Below are 21,381 nucleotides of genomic sequence, written 5' to 3' on the forward strand. Positions count from 1 at the left end.
TTGCCTATTGCTGGTTTAGGTTACACTTGCTTGAGTTTGGGGGGATATTGTGGTTCCATTAGGATAACAGGGGTTATGATTATATGTGGGTTTCCCAGATAGTGGCTCAGGTGTTTTTTCCTGCCCTTCTGGAAATGTGCTGCTTCTCCCCATAAACAATTATTTGGGGCAGAGGTTTCCAACCTTTTTGAGTTCGCGGCTCCCTTGACCAACGGCATTCTTTCTGCGGCACCCCAGTGGGGCTCAGGAGCCCAGTTATGACACCCCTTGCCTGCAGAGCTGGCAGCCTCTCACCCTTTTCCGAACACCCTCCCTTGTAGAGTGTTCCCTCGGCCTCCTGTCCCCTCTCCTTGAGAGTCCTCCAGGCAGCTGCTGCTGCCACCTCTGGTCTCTGAGCTGCCTCCCCCTGCCCCAAAGAGAGGTACCTCCTTACACTGCCCCAGAGGGGCCTGGGACTTGTCTGTCCATTCCCAACAGCAAGGACTGGCTGGCTACGCTCCATCACCCAGTTGCATGCTTACTCCAAGTTCGCCTCAGAGGGGCAGAGGCTAGTGTTGCCTGCATGGGCACCTCTGATCATCATTCAAGGCACTTAAAGGTGCCTTGGTACACTGGTTGAAAACCACTGATTTAGGGGATCATGGCTTCCCATTTTTTCCTGCCTTGCCAAAGAGCTGGCAGGGGCAGACCTTGGTCTTTCACATTTCAGTGACACTCTGTGTGAGGCCAAAATTTGGTGCCCTCCCACCTCTGGCCTTCCATTCTGCTCAATTCACTATGTCGTAAGTTGCAATGCTCTGTGGCTCCCCCTAGGCTTGGCACTCAGTGCGGTGGAACCAGTCGCTGGAAGGAGGGGACTCTAAGCTATGGTGTGTGTTAGCCTCTCTGCTTCCACTGCCTCCAAGCAAATTAAAAAGATGCTAGTGAATGAATCAGACATAATTCAGGTTAAAATAACCCTTCCTAGTTAGCTGGTTGTCAGTTATGTGCAGGCTGGGCTTCTAGCTATGATGTCAAATAGATGGTGGTCGTTCCTGGAATTTCTCTGGAGAGGCTCGTCTCCCACTCTGTCTTAGCAAAAGGGCAGAGTTAATGAGCCAGTAACCAGCAACTATTTATCATTCCTCTGGCATGATTTCAGCCTCGGCCAGAAGACTTGCCCAGCTACCCACTTAATGTACAGCATTGCCTTTGTATCAAGGAAAAAAGCGATTGTGCTGCTAGCTCTCTTTTGGTGATCTTGAGCTACAATCAGGAATGGCCGTTGCTTTTCCATTTTGTGCGCCTGTTTTAGGAGCCTTCATGCTTTATGATGGCCTTTCAGAATTATAGGCCTAAAAGTGGCTGAAAGGCCATTTTAGAAGGGTCACAAACACTATAGATTATTGGCATGCGGACATTAAATTGCTGGCACCTCACACTGTAGGGGTAGAAAAGTATATTGCTTGAGACCTGGGAGAACTACTCCCAATCAAAATAGACCAAGCTTGCACTTTGTGGCACATCGAGCCAAACTTAGCCCACTAGGGGCAATTGAGCCTACTAGAAGCTCAATCAAAATAACTGCTTTTGCTCCCTGTTAGGGACTGTAGAAACAGGGTGCTATCAAACACCTAGAAAATCACCAGCACATGGAACCTGTGCTCTGGGTCCTTTTACTGGCCTGGCCTGGGGAACTGAGAAGAGGCCAGTATTAGAAGGCTTTAGATGCCACAGTGGGGATAATGCCCAATTTCACCAGCCCCAAACTCTTTGGATAGTGTCAGCTACCACTAGAAAGGAAGGAATAAACAAAGGAGGTTTGTAGCCGTGCTCATTCACCCTGCCTTATTGAGGAATCAAAGCATTCTGATTGGATGGGGCTTTTCACAGCACGAGAGACTTTTGAAGGATACCAGGGATGTAGCCTATTCCATAGATAGAGATTTTATGCAGAAAATAGCAGGCTTTGGTGTGCAGATTTAATATGCTCAAAAAGTCTGATACATTTGGCAAGAGGATAATAGAGTTTGCGAGTGCATGTACTAATCTCTCTCTTTTAATACTATGACAAGTTTTCATTTGTTCACTTAATCTTTCCTATTGCATCCATTTGGGAACGTTCCATGGTACCTGAGCCAAACGCCAGACACTGGGTCACTGCTTCCCTCTGCTTTTCCTCCGCTGCCCCTTGAAAAAAGATACTTGACGCACACTAGTGACCTGCTGTTGGGTGTGCAGCCAGAAAAAAAGATGGGACATTTTGATTTCAAAGAAACATGCACGATCCTATATAGGCACGTAGCGGGTGCACAGACTCAAATCAGCCAGCATTTCTTTCGCCTTCTCGCATTGTCTTTATCCTGTTAATAAGAAAATCCGTTTATTTTGGTCCAGGTAAAAGGTCAATAAATAAATAAAATTAAAACCCGGCCAAGCAGACGTAAAGCTTCATTTGCGATGATTGAGGCGAAGGATCAGGATGCGCGCCGCTGATGAGCGCCGACTAATGAGGTTAGAAAAGGATTTTATCCCCAATAACGAGCTACTGGAGAGCTTTCAGCACCACGGACAGAAGCCAAAGGGAGGGCCGGAGCTGCCTGCTGCCTGGTTAATCGTATTCAGCTGGCGCTGAACTTCTGGGTTAGCATTTGTCGATTTTTAAACGGACTCCAGAGGGGAGTTGGCAACCTGTTGGGCCAAACGGGCTCGTAGCTCCCGCTCTCTTTCCTTTTGCTCTTCTGCTCTGCAGCTCAAGCGAAATCTCACGAGGCCTCCTTCCCTCCAGAGGCTCCACCCTTTGGATGCTTCTCAGTCACCGAGTCGGAGCAGAACTCAAGTTTCTCTCTCTGTTGTGTGTGTGTGCGTTTAAGCAGATGCTTTCTCTTTTTTTGGAGGTGGCGAGCTGTGCTCAAACAGAGCGTCTGGCGGTTCTTAGCAGGGGCTCGCGAGGTCCCTGAAGCCCAACCTGGGAAAACTCAAACCGCTTAGCTTTCTTTCCTTCCTTTCTTTTCCAAACCTTTTTTTTTTAATGCATTGTTTCTGCGAACTTCAGTGATTTTGCTCTCCGCGCATGACAGTCTCTAAACGGGACTGTATGGAGCTGGCTGAAAACTGCGGCCTCGGGGAGCCATCCCAGCAGACTGAGATTGTGGCTTCGGGCTCCCGCTGATCGCCCCCCCCCCCACATTCGCATGCTCGTCTCTCCGCCTGGCATCTCGCAGTGCGCGTTGGCGGAGGAAGGGGGGGGGGTCCCACTCCCCTCGGCAAGGCATGAGGCATCGGCGCCCCCTGCAGCAGTGGGGTATCCAACACACGCTTTTGGAGAGCCTTGCCAGGAAACACGCCAGACGCTCCCCGGCGAGAGCTTGAGGGCGCGTTGTGCGCCACCTCCCTCCTGCCCGCGCCGCTGCGCTCCCGCCGCCTTTGCTGCCAGTCTACACACTTTCCATCCGCCACTGCCTTGCGTGCTGGGACCAGGGGTGCTCAGACCCTCGCAGGATAGGCAATCGGCCCATCCAGCCGAAACAGAGACGCTTCCGAGGTGAGTTACTCTGGAATCCACGCTCGCCTTGTGTGTGTGTGTGTTTTCCCTCTGTTGCGCCCCTGCCTCTCTGAAGGATCTGTTGGAGGGAATCTGCAGCAAAGTGGCGGCACTCCGGATTTCGTAACACGAGGGGAAGGCAAGTCCGAAGGGCATTTCCTTGTAAAACGGCGCGAAGGGTTTGTACTCTCTGTGTGTGTGTGTGTGTGTGTGTGTGTGGTATGTTTGTGTAGTGACAGGGTTGGAGGACCGGCCCGTCCTCGCCCTCTCCCTTTGCGTGGAGACTCGCGGCGCGTTCCCACCTATCTCCAGCTGCCATGGTCTTTCGTTTTGTCGGCTGGAGTGACACACTCCACCGCACCCCCCCCTCCCCTCCCTATGGAGAACGGTCACTCGGTTTCCCCTAACATCCCGCCCCTTCCGAAGACAGCTTGCTTGTTCTGGGATCCACCACGGATCTGGCGCGATCGCGCCTTGAAAAACAAACCTGCGCGGCGCGGAGACGCGGTGGAGAGACGCCTTGAGGCTGCTTAGCATTCAGAGGGGTCTTCGCAGACCGAAGCTTTCTTCTGCTCTTTGCTCCCTTCCAGTCAGTTTCTGAAATATATACATGGATTTGTGTGTTTTGCTTTCCTTCTCTCTGGCTTTCCTTTGTTGGAGAAGGGTGTCTTTGTGTTGGAATTCTGGTGGGGTGGGGTGGGATGCAATGCAATGCAAATAAACACAAGATTGCTGAGTTATGCTGGGGCTGGTTCCCAGCCCCTCTCTTTGACAGACCTCCAATGCGTTTTGGCTAATTGCACTCTGTTACATTTCGGGTTTCTCTCTCTGTGTGTAAAAATTAGAAGGATCATAAAATTGGGAGAAAAGAGGGTAACTCTTTGTAGTAGTCTCTGTAAACGAAGCTGGTCCTTTTGCTTGTAAGTTTATGGGTGGTGGTGGAAGAAAATCCAGGCATCTCATACAGGTGAAACTCAAAAAATTAGAATATCGTGGAAAGGTTCATTTCTTTAAGTAATTCAACTTAAAAGGTGAAACTTATATATGAGATAGACTCATGACATGCAAAGCGAGATATGTCAAGCCTTTATTTGTTATAATTGTGATGATTATGGCGTACAGCAGATGAGAACCCCAACTCAACAATTTCAACTTTGGGGTTTTCATCAGCTGTACGCCATAATCATCACAATTATAACAAGCAAAGACTTGACATATCTCGCTTTGCATGTCATGAGTCTTATCTCATATATTAAACTCCAGCAGCTAATGAAAACAATTGCTTACATAAATGGACTTTTCCACGATATTCTAATTTTTCGAGTTTCACCTGTATAACTACAGAGGGGAGCAATTCAGTATTTTGTTTTGTATTTCCCTTTTTGAGTTACACTCAGGGGTTCCTTTGCCATGAAGGGAGGTGACAGACTTGGGGTGCCATGAAGGGGGGGGCAGGCAGAGTGGGATTTCACCCATGGGACACACTTCATTAAGAAGTTTTCATTGAACATTCATTTCAATGGGGCTTGTCCAATCTACTTCTTGGTGGATTGTACGTGATGTTGATGAGCAAGAGCAGAGCATACTGTCTGTGTTTTTATTTTCTTCCTCAGGCACCAAAGTATCTCAGGTCGGCCCTGAGTCTGTTTTTATGTTGAAACCAGTTAAATTGTTGGTGTGTTGTAGTCACTGAAGAGACCACATTTACCAGCTCAGCACACAAACTAAACTGCACCTGATTCTACCCTAGTAGTCATTACTACGGGATGCTGGGGGGGGGGCACAGTCTTCTTTTGCGATCCCTCTTAGCCAAGTAAGATGGTCTTCCATGAACATGGTCTTAACAGTGAGTCCATAAGTGACTGTGGAGGCCAGTTCTGGATCCACACGTCCTTCCACAGTGGGGACATAGATTTCCAGGGTGGGAGCTGATCATGGTGAGGGTTTGCCAAACATGTTTCTCCCTTTCTGTCCTGAGTTTGAGCATCTTCAAAACCCATGACACCTTTGGTAAAGGCTGTTCTCCAATTGGAGCACTCGCAGGCCAGTGTTTCCCAGTTGTCTGTGTTTATACAGTGGTACCTCGGGACCCAGGTGGCACTGTGGGTTAAACCACAGAGTCTAGGGCTTGCCGATCAGAAGGTCGGCGGTTCGAATCCCTGCGACGGGGTGAGCTCCTGTTGTTCGGTCCTAGCTCCTGCCCACCTAGCAGTTCGAAAGTACGTCAAAGTGCAAGTAGATAAATAGGGACCGCTCCAGCGGGAAGGTAAACGGCATTTCCGTGCACTGCTCTGGTTAGCCAGAAGCGGCTTTGTCATGCTGGCCACACGACCCGGAAGCTGTCTGTGGACAAACGCCGGCTCCCTCGGCCTATAGAGCGAGATGAGCGCCGCAACCCCAGAGTCGGACACGACTGGACCTGATGGTCAGGGGTCCCTTTACCTCGGGTTAAGTACTTAATTCATTCCGGAGGTCCGTTCTTAACCTGAAGCGTACTTAACCTGAAGACCACTTTAGCGAATGGGACCTTCCGCTGCCGCTGCGCCGCCAGAGCACGATTTCTGTTCTTAAGCGGAGTTCTTAACCTGAACCGTACTTAACCTGAATCATACTTAACCCGAGGAAGAAGAAGAAGAAGAAGAAGAAGAAGAAGAAGAAGAAGAGTTTGGATTTGATATCCCACTTTTCACTACCCAAAGGAGTCTCAAAGCGGCTAACATTCTCCTTTCCCTTCCTCCCCCACAACAAACACTCTGTGAGGTGAGTGGGGCTCAGAGACTTCAAGGAAGTTTGACTAGCCCAACGTCACCCAGCAGCTGCAGGTGGAAGAGCGGAGACACAAACCCGGTTCCCCAGATTACGAGTCTACCGCTCTTAACCACTACACCACACTGGCTCTCACTGTACTACATTTTTTTTAAGATTTGCCTTGAGAAAGTCTTTAAACCTCTTTTGCTGACCTCTGGTGGGGGACATGCCACACTCCTTCTGGGGTAGTTTGCTCACCTTTGGTTCCCATCTCACCTGTGGCTCCTAGAAGCACGTGACAGCAGCCACACTCTGAGAACGGCTTCAACAGGCCAGCTAAACCACGTGAGGGTAGCTGATGTGTCTCAGGCCCTCAGTGAGTTAGGGACTTCCTCTGCATGCAAAGGCAGGCTCCAGCAGATTGAGTGGACAAGACCAGTAGTGGGTCCAAAGGTCAAGAAAGCAGTTTCTGCATGTGTGAAGAGGGAAGTGAGGGGCAGATGGGGCTTGCCAACCTGGGAAGGGAGCCCATCTAGGAGAAGGAAAACTCTGATCCTAACCTCCACTGCCTTGCAGGATATCTTCAGGAGAAGAAAAGGCTAAGGACCAGGGCTTTTCTCCCCAGCTGTAATTCAGTTCCAGCACCTTTCAGGTGGGCACCATAGGTGCCAACTCCCTGGGGCCCTGGGTGCCCAAGCACCCACAAAATTCCCCATGAAGGCACTGGGCACCCACAAATTTCAGTGCCAGGGCCATGCATGCTGCATGGCACCCATGGACGCGGGACCAAGTTGGCACTCCTGGTGGGTGCCATTGCCGTTCTAAGAAAATGAGGGAGGTGTTCATGGTGAGTTCCAGATCCTCTTTTTCTAGAAGAATAGGAGTAAACCCTACACAATTTCAGGCTCCCTAAGATGTATGCCTCCTTCTGGCAACTCTTTCAAGCCAACATCGTGCAAATGTATTGCTCTATGTGGATGCACCCACAAGCAAGATAGTAGCTCTGAAGAAAGAAAGACTTATTTGGGTTTAAATGGTGGGATGCATGAGTCACAGCAAGCACGAGCATCTCAGGAGAGGCATACCCTCCTATCTGAAAGGAGAGGAAGGAGAGATGCGTCTTCCTGGAAGGCACAGGCCAACCACAGGCTTGCAAAAATAAATAAATCCTGAACATCTTTTTTTTTTTTAATCTGCTGCCTGAAGAATCGAAGACACATTTCTAAGTCAGTTAACAGATTTTGTAAATGTATTTATATTTCAGGGTTTTATACAACAACATGTATACAAAAACACGTAAAGCCATTAAAAACAGTACAGAGTAATCATTAAAATGACTGGCTAATTAAAGTTTTTAAAAGTCAACCTCTTTCACAGAGCAGCTCTGTGTGAAATGTTGCCTGTGGATAAGCAGTTTTCGTGTTTCAGTCTATCCTTAAAGGCAATGTATATAATAACTTTCTTTTGAAAGGAATGTCTGTGAATTAAAACTCATTATCTTGCTGAATCTTGGGTCGCTGTCGCCATTCAGCAGCCTGTAACTCGTTCTGGCGAATGTACCCTTCAGTCCTGAAAATTTGAAGGGGTGAGAGTTATATGATTATATCTCTTAATAGTGTTTAAAGCGGGGAGGGCTCAAGTTGGCAGGGGGGAAGGTTTCCCTGGAAATCTTTTATTTGTTTCCTTCTCCGCATCCATAACAGAAAAGCACATTGTGTACTGCATTGTGCTCTGCTTAGCCTGGTCATTTATATCCGTCCAGTGCACAACTCCATATAATAATCTCTGTGTTAGGCTTGTCTTGGAATTCTAAATGCTGATTCTTGCAAAAGAGCACCTCTTCTTTCTTCTTCTTTCTTTGGCGATCACTCGTAGCTGAGTAAGATTGTCTTCCATAAACACGGTTTTAACAGCGAGCCCGTAAGTGACTGTGGAGGCCAATTCTGGATCCACACGTCCTTCCACAGTGGGGACATTGGACCTATGAAAACATTCACCATATATTCCGGCTGCTACTTCTCTCCACAGAATTCATTGTCCATGATTCTGATTGTGTTTGTGTGTGTGTGTGTGTGTGTGTGTGTGTGTGTGTGAGAGAGAGAGAGACAGACAGACAGACAGACAGACAGACAGAGGGGACTTTCAAGCATATTTTAGAATATTCTCTGCTGAGATAGACAACTTTATCTGGAGAGAGGGTTTTTTTCTTCTTCACTGTAGTGTGCTGCCAGTTGTAGTGCTTCTGTTACAGAACAGCATTTGGGTTGCTCTGCAGCCAGGCAGCTGCTGTGATTTAATATAGCAACAGAAAGCTTAGGTTGTGGTTCTTTGACTGAGCATCTTTACTAGCAGTTTAAGGATTGTAATATACTTTGTAGGTAATTAGGAACGAGCTTCACATTGCAATAAAGCTAAAGGTTAACGATGAAATGGATTGTCACGGGTGGGACACTTGGACCATGTTTTTTGGTATTCACACATGTGTAACAATGTAAATATACATAAAAATTAACAACCAAAATTTAAACTATGTTCTTATTAAGATACTGAACATTTTACTAATTTTTTATTATTTTTATGGATATTTTTGACAATTTTATTAAATGTTAAAGTATTGTCACAGACATGGCGCTTGAGATAAGTTTGATTTATGGAAAAACTCTGTGAGTTGGGAGGTGAATCAATGATAAACTCAGCATATCTGTTTAAATCCATGTTTATTGGTTACAACTATGCAATCAGGAATTAAGTTTAAGAAATTTAACGATACAAAATTAAGGAAAAGATCCTATCACGGGTGGGACAATCATCAGAAAACTTTTAACTTGAACACTTCTGTGAAGACTACGTGGGTGGACTTTTGAAAAGAAGGTCCATAAACTAAACTACTTTTGTCTTTAGCTTTAAAAAAAATGGTTGGACTGCACGTTTGGAATCTTCCTCACCAAAGCCCAGCGCTCATCTAGCTTTCTTATCAGGCTCATTTTTCATGGAATTGGCCCTTTATCTGTGTGTAATAACCTGTAGTTACACGGGTCTTCACTTTAGCCAGAGATCAGTTTCAAAATAGTGTTTCTTTGACTAGTGGCCAAAGAGCTGCTGACTAGTTGGTTCAAATCAAAACATAAAATGTATCCTCCATGACGTATAAAAGTAGTGGCGGCAGTGGCTTCTGCTGAGATTTCATGCTGCTTCTCCTTACTTCTCTGTCACCCGGATCAGATCACAGGTGGAGCACCCATAGCAATGCCCCCTCCTTGGATTCTGCCGCCCAAGGCAGCTGCCTCAGGTCACCTCATGTGTGGGCCGGCCCTGGCTATATAGCATTACACAACTAGCTCTCTGTGCAGGTGAAACTCGAAAAATTAGAATATTTTGGAAAAGTCTATTTATGTAAGCAATTGTTTTCATTAGCTGTTGTTGTTGTTCAGTCGTTCAGTCGTGTCCGACTCTTCGTGACCCCATGGACCAGAGCACGCCAGGCACGCCTATCCTTCACTGCCTCTCGCAGTTTGGCCAAACTCATGCTAGTCGCTTCGAGAACACTGTCTAACCATCTCATCCTCTTCCGTCCCCTTCTCCTTGTGCCCTCCATCTTTCCCAACACCAGGGTCTTTTCTAGGGAGTCTTCTCTTCTCATGAGGGTGGCCAAAGTACTGGAGCCTCAACTTCAGGATCTGTCCTTTCATTAGCTACTGGAGTTTAATATATGAGATAGACTCATGACATGCAAAGCGAGATATGTCAAGCCTTTGTTTGTTATAATTGTGATGATTATGGCATACAGCTGATGAAAACACCAAAGTTGAAATTGTTAATTTGGGGTTTAAGTTGAATTACTGAAAGAAATGAACCTCTCCACGATATTCTAATTTTTCGAGTTTCACCTATAGGTGCAAAAGTCAATTATCTAGGGTTGCCATATTTCAAACAGTGATAATCCGGACAGAAAATTATTCCAGATATGGAGCTCCCTGCAAGGATGTTTATGGACTGCGTCTGGACCTTTGGTAAAGAAAAAGAGGACATTCTGGACAATGTTGTGGTAAAAAGATGGAGAAATGTCTGGGGGGCGATCCCGAGATGGCGAAGGAAAATGGTTAGAAGAGGGATAGGGTGAGAATATTTAAAATATAAGTAGGATGGCTCACCATGGTACCCTGAAGTCAGTGTGTTAAGAGTTTAAGATTTTGAACTAGTGAAGAGATATGTGAAATGTTTATTAGCAGCAGTTTAAGTAAAATAAGATGTAAGATTGGAGTTAAGAAGTAATAAGTTATATTATGAAGTAAAAAATGAATATTAAGAAGTTTGTTTAGATATTTTGGATGATTTTAAATATTAGAGATGAGAAGTTATTAAAGTAAATTAGAATTGGAAACAAAGGAGAGAAAACGGGGGAAGTCACCCCGTTAGATTCAAACAAGAATTTTTTTTTCTAAGTAAGAAAAAGAAATATTGGTGTTTCAGTGGTGATTTTTATTTGTCTTTTATTTTGTTTTGATTGCTGTATGTGTTGTTTTATCTGTTTGTTGTATTGTTGTATTGTATTGTCGTTTATTATGTGAAAACCAATAAAATTCTTATAAAAAAAAGAAAATTATTCCAGATATGTCTGGGAAATTCTTGACATATGGCAACCCTACAGTTATCTTTTAAAACTTTTCTGGGCAGCCATTTGTGGTGTGTTGAACAAGGAGGAGCACGGGCTGTTTCTGTGCGACCGGTGTTGAATCATTTCACTGTATTTCTAACTGGCTGCATTTAAAATCTGAATAAGAAGGGGAAGTCAGGGAGAGGAAAGGTCATATTTCTTTATTTCTCCCCCCCCCCCTTTCCCCTTCCTATTTATTTTTGCCTACAGGGTCAAAATCCTCCCAGGTAGGGGGACAGCATAATTCAATCCGCGGTCACCTTCCTTTAGCAAGCATGAGTAAATTATGGCCTTAATAAAAAACCGTTACTGGGCAAGATAATTTAATATCGGGATGTTGCTCTTCTCAATTTGCTGTTGACTCTTATGTGACTAACTGTTGGACTTCAACCAGCCCAGCGTTCATTTAGAAGAATGGGAAGCAATAGGCACATTTAATCTCTTCTCTCCATTGCAGTCTGATTTTCTTCTTTCTCTCTGTGTGTGCTTGTGTCAAATTCGACAGTCAAACAGTCTCCAAGGAGAGGTGGGGGATTCTCTTTCCTTGGAGTTCCCCTCCCCATTTTTTTTTATTAATTTTGTCATAACACAAACAAACATAATCAAAACACAAACACAAAAACTACAAACAATAAAGAAAAAGAACATCATACCCCACTACCCCCCCCAAAATACTTATCTAAACCTGACTATTCTTCTATATATCATTGCAGATTGACTTCCTCACGTCCTCTCCGACTGCTTTCTTTGTAATTCATCTTAAGTAATTTCCTTACCTTTTTCTAATCTTATATTAAAATACTATTCATCTTATCTTAGTTTTATTTCCTTGGAGGTTTTTAAGCAGATGTTGAATCATAGAATTGTATCATTGGAAGGCACTCTGGGGATCATCTAGTCCAACCCCCCTTTGGATCCGGCCACCTGTCATGTATGATCCAGCTGAGATCCCTACATTTAAGGGGGGGGTGGACTAGATGACCCTCAGGGTCCCTTCCAACTCTACAATTCTACGATTTCTTCCCCAAGCAATTTCACAAATTGAAGGTCAGAATCCTCGACATTAATGGGTTTGCTCCTGAAATGAAATATTTAACATGGCTCCGTTACTGCCTCTTCCTTGAAAGTATGTTTCATGCTTCATTTGCCAGTGATGTTAAGAGATTTCATGCCATATTTTTTTTTCTTTCCTCTCAGCTGGAAATCTACAAAGGGTGTGTGCACGCACTCATGAGATGTGCAGAGATGTGTGTGAGCATATGTACAAATATGTTCAGTGACCATATGGCGCATTCATCTGTGTGTACTTGAATCTTGCTGTACTTTTTTCACCTGTTTAAATCTGCTACAGTGCGATACTATTTCAATGCAGAATTCCCCTCTCCCTGTATAAATGTGGATTTCCTGGGCAGTATCAGTGTCTAATTTTAACAGAGGCAGAGGATACAGTCATTTGGCATGTACCTGTCAGTTTACTGACTTCTTATTTTTTTACTATGATCAGGTATTTCAATAATAGGTACTTATTATTGGGGCGGGAAGATAAACGGCGTTTCCGTGTGCTCTGGCTTCCGTGACGGTGTTCTGTTGCAGAACAGCAGTGGCATACACTGAGAGGAAGAAAGTGGTGGATTAAAACAACAGCAGAAATTTCAGAGGAAGGCAGTGATTTTAAACAATGGTAGAGGTTTGAGTAAAGTACCGTGGAATCCTTGATGACTCCACATCCTTTCTCTCACACGAGGCAGCTGAAGAATGGAAGTGAGAGAAGTTTGAGCACAGTAAGACGGGGAGAACACTGAAAGTGTGTGGGGGGGAGTGGATGGTTGAGGTTTGAATAAAGCTTGTATGGAATAATACTGAGTGGCCATTTCAAACAACAGAGGTTTGAATAAAGCAGGAATGGAGAGACACAGAAGGGAAAGTGCCATTTGAAACAATGGCAGGCAGAGGCTTGAGTAGAGCAAGCAGAGAGTGAAACTGGGAAGAGTGGCAGTTTAAAATAAGGCTTGAGTACAAGAAGAAGGGATTTTGGAAAGCCTCTGTTCTGCCAGTTGTTTAGTGTTCGCTTCTGTGTTGCACCCGTCTCTGCTGTTTATCACTGTTAAGGACAGTTTTAAAAAACGACAGCAACCTGTCAGTGCCTCTCCATCCCAGCTTCACTCAAACCTCTGCCATTTTCCTCTCAGTAATATTCCGCTGCTACTTTACTGAAACTGCTGCTGTTGTTTAAAACAGCCACATTTTCACTTTCAGTGTTTCCCCCTTCTCACTCTACTCAAACTTCTCCCTCTTTCATTCCTCAGCTGCCTCATACATGTGAGAGAAAATATGAAGAGCCCTCAGATATTCCACAGTACCTTCACACGATGTATTTCCCTCCTGGCAACGTGCGTTGTCTTCAGCATGAAGTTCCAGATTCAATGTAGTAATTTAGAAGATATATTTTATTAACAAGCAAACACCCATATATGCACAACATTCATAACTGAACTAGATGCATAACGGAACAAGCTTGGCTCTTAAGATACAATAACATATACAGGTGAAACTCGAAAAATTAGAATATCATTGAAAGGTTCATTTCTTTCAGTAATTCAACTTAAAAGGTGAAACTAATATATGAGATAGACTCATGACATGCAAAGTGAGATATGTCAAGCCTTTATTTGTTATAATTGTGATGATTATGGCGTACAGCTGATGAGAACCCCAAATTAACAATTTCAACTTTGGGGTTTTCATCAGCTGTACGCCATAACCATCACAATTATAACAAACAAAGGCTTGACATATCTCGCTTTGCATGTCATGAGTCTATCTCATATATTAAACTCCAGTAGCTAATGAAAACAATTGCTTACATAAATGGAATTTTCCACGATATTCTAATTTTTCGAGTTTCACCTGTATAATCATGGGGTGTGTGCCCAAAGGGGGCTGCATAATAGGAGAGAGGATCAGCAGCCATGGACTCTCAAGGGAGAGTCGAGAAAAGCAAGGAGCAGGGGAGACAGTGAAAGGGAGTGAAAGTAAAATGGAGGTGCAAAGGAAGTTGCGAAAAAGGAGGGAGTGGGAGGCATGAGGACAGGGGTAAAGATGAAAGCGGACGCATGGAAAAGTCTGCAGAATAGAAGGGATGGTGTATTTATAACTGGGCAGAAGGTAAAAAGAGGTCTTAGTAGCTGCAGTGTGTGGGCGAAAGAGGATACAGGCTGTCTGTGTGCAAGGACGGGTTGCTAAAAGGAGGGTGAGGAGGCATGGGAGTGAATAATAATAATTATTATAATTTATAATAATTATAATTTATTATTTGTACCCCGCCCATCTGGCTGGGTTTCCCCAGCCACTCTGGGCGGCTTCCAACAGAGATTAAAATACCTGAAAAGTGAAAGCGATAACCAGTGCAAAGTGGGGCTTCAGAATAGAAGGAAGAAGTGAGGTTGGGCTGGTGAAAAGTGAGCTTAGGTAGCTGCATGGGATAGGAATAGGAAGCTCTGGGGGGTTAATGTGAAGGAAATAGCAGGGGATGGATGAGCAGAGTGAGCAGAGGCACAGCCCCTGATACATACATAAATAGATTATCTCCCCTCCACCCACAGTTTCTCTTTCCTCCTGTCCTTCCCTTTGAGTTCTCCCGAACTCATCAGGCTGGATGTTAACAAAGCAGGGCGTGCATAGGGCATAATAAATGATGTCATGACTACAAAATTAAATAAATGACCTAACGGCTGCAATATCCAACTTAATTGTTTTGTTTTTCTTCATCCTCCCATCCCTTGCTTTGTGTAACATCCAGCCTGATGAAGAATTCTAGAGAAGGCAAAAAGCTTTTCCTCTATTTTGTGACATTATGGTCTGTTCAAATGAAAGTATTGACTAGCTATAGATTTTTGAGGGTTCCCCCTTTATGGACCAACATGCTTACTTTTGATTTTCCTGTTCCCGGAGGTGATTTTCCTGTTCCTGGAGGTGTTTTGTCACTCTGTGTAATGTATAATATGTAATGCGTACTGATGCTATACAACTTAGCTGTGATTGCTAACACATTCCTGTGTGTTTTATTCAGAAGTAAGTTCCACTGTGTTAACTGGGTTTACTCTCAGGTGGGTGTGCCTTGAAATGCCCCAGACTACCGTCAGCTCTGTCTGTTGTCGCTCCTGGCTCTGCCTACCGTTAAGTATCCTGCTGTCAATTCTGCACCTCCAGCAACAAAACGCACCAGCTGCCACTTGTTTGGAAATTTTGTTTTGGAAAAACAAACCATGAGGTGGTAGCTTAGCATTCTATCCAAACTCTGGATCGTGGGCTTTTTTTTGCCTTAACAAACCATGGTTGCTAGGCCTGCAACAAATGGTGGCTCCCCTTTGTGGTTTGTTTATCTAACTTTCATGAAGGGAAAAGTGAAGCAGAAGGGCGTGTCTGGATGCGGTCTTGTACGGTACAGTAAACCAAGGCTTTACATTACGTATGGCTGTGGCCAATGTGTTATGTCATTTGGCAGTGATTTCCAGAACTGAACTTTGTTGTTGTTGTTCAGTCGTTCAGTCGTGTCCGACTCTTCGTGACCCCATGGACCAGAGCACACCAGGCACCCCTATCCTCCGCTGCCTCCCGCAGTTTGGCCAAACTCATGCTAGTTGCTTCGAAGACACTGTCCAACCATCTCATCCTCTGTCGTCCCCTTCTCCTTGTGCCCTCCATCTTTCCCAACATCAGGGTCTTTTCTAGGGAGTCTTCTCTTCTCATGAGGTGGCCAAAGTACTGGAGCCTCAACTTCAGGATCTGTCCTTCTAGTGAGCACTCAGGGCTGATTTCTTTAAGAATGGATAGGTTTCATCTTCTTCTTGCAGTCCATGGGACTCTCAAGAGTCTCCTCCAGCACCATAATTCAAAAGCATCAATTCTTCGGCGATCAGCCTTCTTGATGCTCCAGCTCTCACTTCCGTACATTACTACTGGGAAAACCATAGCTTTAACTATACGGACCTTTGTCGGCAAGGTGATGTCTTTGCATCTTACCTTATCTTACTGAACTTACCTAGAATTAGAAGGAGATAAGGCAAATTCCTCCATTGACATATCTCCCAACTTCTGGTAGCTAAGTCCGTGCCGGATCAAATCGTGTGGAGGCCCCCATGGCAGTCAAAATCTCCGTTGCAAATTATCTCCTAATACATTTTTGTAATTTTCTTTCAAGATCAAATCAATATTATTTTGATCCATTGTCGTGGGGCCCCTAAAAGGCGTGGGGTCCATAGGCTGGTGCCTACTCTGTCTATTTGGTAATCTGTACCAGCCACAGTGTAGAGGCAGAACCACAGTGTACCAACTCCCAGGTACACTGTTGCAGCAAAAGCCTCTTGGGCTTGCTGATCGGAAGGTCGGCGGTTCGAATCCATGTGATGGGGTGAGCTTCCGTTGCTGTGTTCTGGTTTCTGCCAGCCTAGCAGTTCGAAAGCACACCAGTGCGAGTAGATAAATAGGTACCGCTATGGTAGGAAGGTAAATGGCGTTTCCGTGCACTCTGGCACTCGTCAGTGTCCCGTTGCGCCAGAAGCGGTTTAGTCATGCTGGCCAGATGACCCGGAAAGCTTTCTGTGGACAAACACTGGCTCCCTCTGCCTGAAAGCGAGATGAGCGCTGCACCCCATTAGCTGCCTTTGACTGAGCTCAACCGTCCAGAGGTCATTTACCTTTTTATTTTTTCTACCAGCTTGCAGGTACACTGATACAGCAAAATAGCTCAGGTTTCCCACCATAACTTTCTGTGATGCAATATGGATATAACCAACTTGTTCATTGTTGGAAGGGCAGAAGTGCTACATCTTATGTGTGTGCCTACTAATATGTAAAACATGGCCTTTACGCAGGGGGATTGGGACTGGATATTTAAGGGCAAAGACATGCTGAAGTAGAGGCAGCCTAAAGTTTTATGGAAGCCTGGAAGATGTTGTAGGGGTCATCAACCAATAGAAAAGGTTTGTTGATAGCATGAGAAAACTCATTGGATATATGAGGCCACTTTGAAAGGGAGATTGCGTAGCTTTCTGGACTGCCTGAAATTACTGTAAAGTTGTATGTTTTCCGCATGGAAAGTGGTACCTATTATATTTTTATTTATTTATTTATTGAATTTGTATCTTTCCCTTTCTCTTGAAGGAGCCCAGGGTGACATATGACAGTAGATAAATGGAGGTGAACGACAGCTGATTTTTATTTTTTCTTTACAAAAGGCACTGGTAGTCAATGTCAAATTTTTGGCACCGTGAATCATCAGAGGCCTTAAATGTTTTAGAATTCAAAGAACAGAAGTGTACCATAGTTGTATGATGGATGGTGCTACTGGAGGTGATGACTGATAGTTTTGACACCTGGAGTGTAGAGGGTAATATGGCCCCTGAGACACTCCTGAAAGTCATATTGGGGCTTGTGTCTCTGGGCAGACATGCTAAGATTGTTCGGTTACCCTATGGGTAGGCAAACTAAGGCCCGGGGGCCGGATCTGGCCCATGTTGTTATGAAATATTAGATATTAAAACTAATATTAGATATTGTTGATTGTGGGAAATTAACTAACGCAATAAACAGGATGATGTGAAGGGAAGGCCACCACGAGGCATTCTCGGGGGCTCCTTTTATTGAAAACTCACAGCTAGGTTAAACATTAACATACAGAGAGAACTCCAAAGACCAAATAAGGAATGATGTGCCTTCTAATACCAAATATGGAAGTTGCTCTTTTGGCTACACTCATATGACATCTTCATTGTGCACGTGCTCTCCTCTCACTTACTCACCCCCTCATGCTGAACACCTCATGATCCCCCAGTACTTTTCCAGCTATTCCTTTGTTCTCCTGCTCTGCCTAAACATGTGTTTCCCAACTTGGTGCCCACAATGCCCACAGAGCCATATGGTGTGCCAATTGAGGCTCTGTAGGTTGATTAATTAAGTGTGGCATGCCAACACTGTATATTAATTCTATCTTGATAGAAGGGCGTGGCATGCCAGCACCTGGCTAAACTATAATTCCCACAGGCCCAATCACCTTCTAAATCCTGCCCACGGATGGTCCGGGAATCAGCATGTTTTTACAAGAGTAGAATGTGTCCTTTTATTTAAAATGCATCTCTGTGTTATTTGTGGGGCATATGAATTCGTTCATTTTTGTTTCCAAAATATAGTCTGGCCCCCCACAAGGTCTGAGGGACGGTGGACTGGCCGCCTGCTGAAAATGTTTGCTGACCCCTGGGTTACCCCCTCATTTAATATGGAAGTGGCGTTTCAGCCAGAATATGGAACTGAGATCAGCACCTTTGAATAATGAACCAAGGACCGCATAATTAAGGGACTCGAAACCATCTCCGACCTTGTACAGACTCACTGCAATTTCCTCCAGCTCATAGGCCCTATTTTGATTTACAAGTTCTTCAGGAATTAGTCTTGCTCTTTTCAAAGGTTTATCTCCCCCTCTGGCGCAATGCACAATTAATATAAACTATCATTGGGTGCCATTGGAAGAGCCGTAATTACAAAACTTCAAACAGAAATATTACCCCCCCCTCCAAAAGGTGACAATTAAATATGGAGCCATATCAAAATAATATTTCACAGCCTCATTCATGAGCTAGACAGTCTAGACTCCAGCGGCTGCATCCCTTAAATTTGATCACCTGCTAATTTTAGGGTAATGCCACTTCTTCACTAATGGAAAAGTAACTGTGGTAAAAAGCGCCCCCAAAACCTCCTGCTAAGGCCAAAGTGCACATTATATATTACAGTATAGACAAGCAGGTGTATTGAGTTATAAATGGCTAGTGGCAGACTCAGTGTAGTGCACGGTATACTTAGAGAAATGCCAGACATGCCTTCAAAATGGAACTGCCTTGGACGTCCCTGGGAAAGGCACAAAGGGGTACAGCAGCTCCCCTGCTGAGCTGCAGCTTTCTTAGATAAGCACAGTGCTGTCAAGTATCCCGTTTTCCCCGGGATTCTCCCTTATTTCAAGCAGTTTCCCGCTGCTCTCCCTTATTTTTTATTTCCCTTAAATTTCCCGTTTTTAATGGAAGCAGCTCCTCCCCTGCTGGCCAGGGACTGGGTGGGAAGACCTCGCCTACTTGGAGAGAAAAGCCTCAGCCCTCAAAGCAAGTGGGAGCCGTTTCCCGTGCTTACAAGGGGGTGTATTCCTCCCCCTGCATCAGCCCCTATCCGTTGCCGCCGAGCCCCTCAGCCGGCCAATAGGGTTAGCTGGAGGGCGGAGCCTGGCTGCCTTTGAGTAGCTGCTGCTTCCTGTCCTGTTTTGATGGGATCAGACAAGAAGACGATGGGGCTCCATCCCGCGGAGCACATGGCTGCCCTCCTCTTTGCTCCGCTCCGAGCCCAAGCCTGCTTGGAGTTTACATTGCTGCTCCGCCCACTTTTGCTTCTGGCTCCGCCCACCACTGACATGTGACTGTCCCCGGGATAGTTGAGACTGCTGATCCCTTATTTTCAAATCCGAAACTTGACAGCTATGGATAAGCAAGAAGAAGAAGACGAAGCAAATAACAGGATGGACTGTCCCAGCCACCTCAACTTACAGTAACAACTCTCTTGTCAAAACAAAATAAAAAATCAAAAAATCCCTTCCAGTAGCACCTTAGAGACCAACTAAGTTTGTTCTTGGTATGAGCTTTCGTGTGCATGCACACTTAACAAACTTAGTTCGTCTCTAAGGTGCTGCTGGAAGGAATTTTTTTATTTTGTTTTGACTATGGCAGAACAACACGGCTACCTCCCTGTAACTCACTTGTCTGTACTGTTAGCAAACGTCCCGCGGGGGCAAGTTGTGAGACTGACCGCCAGGTAGGGACGAAGCCTGCGTGCCCTCCTGGCTACTCGAATCCAGGGGCACATTGATAATATGTGATAGTTCCCCAGCATGAAGAACAACACACACAAGCCATTAAGGCTAAAAACTTCTTTATTGTAGATAAGATGCAGAGTATGCCTCTGCTTGCCAGCTCATTAAGTCAGAGCTGTGCATTAGCGTGTCCGGCATCTCTGAGCCAGAAACGAAAGTAAAGTACAATAGTAAAGTACAAAAACATCGCGTGTGTGAGAAAACTGGTAGAACTGGTGGCTTTCCCACAGGATAAAAACAGACACATAGTCATGCTGGCCTCGCTGCTGCAGCTTTCGCAGCTCGGCTTGTAATAATATCTAGTAAAACCAAATGCTGCATCTGATTTTATGGGACATTTGGGGAAACTGGATACCACCCTGGGCAGCACTCGCAATACCAGATTGTCTGGTGTGAAAGAGGACACTGGGCACCCCTAGGGTCCAACCACGCAGCGGTGGCGCTCCTGTCAGTGCCGCTGGATGGCTCCCACTTCCGGTAAGCCTGCAGGGAAGTCTCATTGGGTGGGTTGTTGTTGTTGTTGTTGAGTCGTTCAGTCGTGTCCGACTCTTCGTGACCCCATGGACCAGAGCATGCCAGGCATGCCTATCCTTCACTGCCTCTCGCAGTTTGGCCAAACTCATGTTAGTAGCTTCGAGAACACTGTCCAACCATTGGGTGGGAGAAGCCCACAAGGAGCCCTTTCGCCAAGGCACGATCAAATCTGGAGCTCTCCTTGGCTGCTTCTTCTAGGGAAGCATCCTTTTGATAGGGGTGAGGCGGGGGCTATTTTCAGTTGAGAAGTGGCAGATTGGAGGCCAGCATTCCTGTTGCCCTCTGCAACTGCAACAGAGCCATTTCCCTTCTGCTGAGATCCAAGCGAATCTACCCTTGCAAGCACGCATCTGGATTCCCTTGGATGGGAAAGCAGTTGGGTGGGTGGGGGGCCCTGAGTGGCAAAGCACCAAGTGGGGGAAAGTGAAGCAACCCACAAGCTACACCTGTCAGCTGAAACTCTCCTCCCAAAGCTGTGTTTCCCTAGAAGCAGCAGCTGTTGGAGTCTCAATGAGCATGTTGGCGTGCAACTGGTGTGTCCTCTGGCCCTGAGCCAGGGTTGCCGTAATTTGTTATTGACACCTAGGAATTTGAAAAATGTTTTTGGGATTAGTCTAAGCCATGCAATGAGGTACAAATTAGATAAAGTGACACCTCCCTTCTGAGCGGGGATTACGTTGCAGTGCGAGTTTGCAAGGTTGTGTGTCATGCAAAGGTCACTGATATTTAAAATAGTATTTCTTACATGTCTGATACTTGGAGATGCTTACTCCCTGGGCCTGTGACTTACCTGTGTTTCTTGACCTGAAGGAAATAAGCCTACAGCAGTGATTTAGGCAGGTGTGCAAAGGGCAGCATCATGTACAGGTGAAACTCGAAAAATTAGAATATTGTGGAAAAGTCCATTTATGTAAGCAATTGTTTTCATTAGCTGTTGTTGTTGTTCAGTCGTTCAGTCATGTCCGACTCTTCGTGACCCCATGGACCAGAGCACGCCAGGCACGCCTATCCCTCACT

General features: G+C 45.4%; 1 protein-coding gene across 1 annotated transcript in view; it reads left to right on the forward strand.

The window, feature by feature from the left end:
- Window positions 1–3,352: 3,352 nt before the first annotated feature.
- FAM163A (family with sequence similarity 163 member A) overlaps window positions 3,353–21,381 on the forward strand; it is a 103,938-nt gene continuing 85,909 nt past the window's right edge. The window contains exon 1 of the mRNA XM_033151302.1: window positions 3,353–3,523. The gene's annotated coding sequence lies outside the window, so the exon portion shown is untranslated. The remainder of the gene's footprint in view (window positions 3,524–21,381) is intronic.

Source organism: Lacerta agilis, chromosome 6 (assembly GCF_009819535.1).
Source record: "Lacerta agilis isolate rLacAgi1 chromosome 6, rLacAgi1.pri, whole genome shotgun sequence".
Taxonomy (NCBI): domain Eukaryota; kingdom Metazoa; phylum Chordata; class Lepidosauria; order Squamata; family Lacertidae; genus Lacerta; species Lacerta agilis.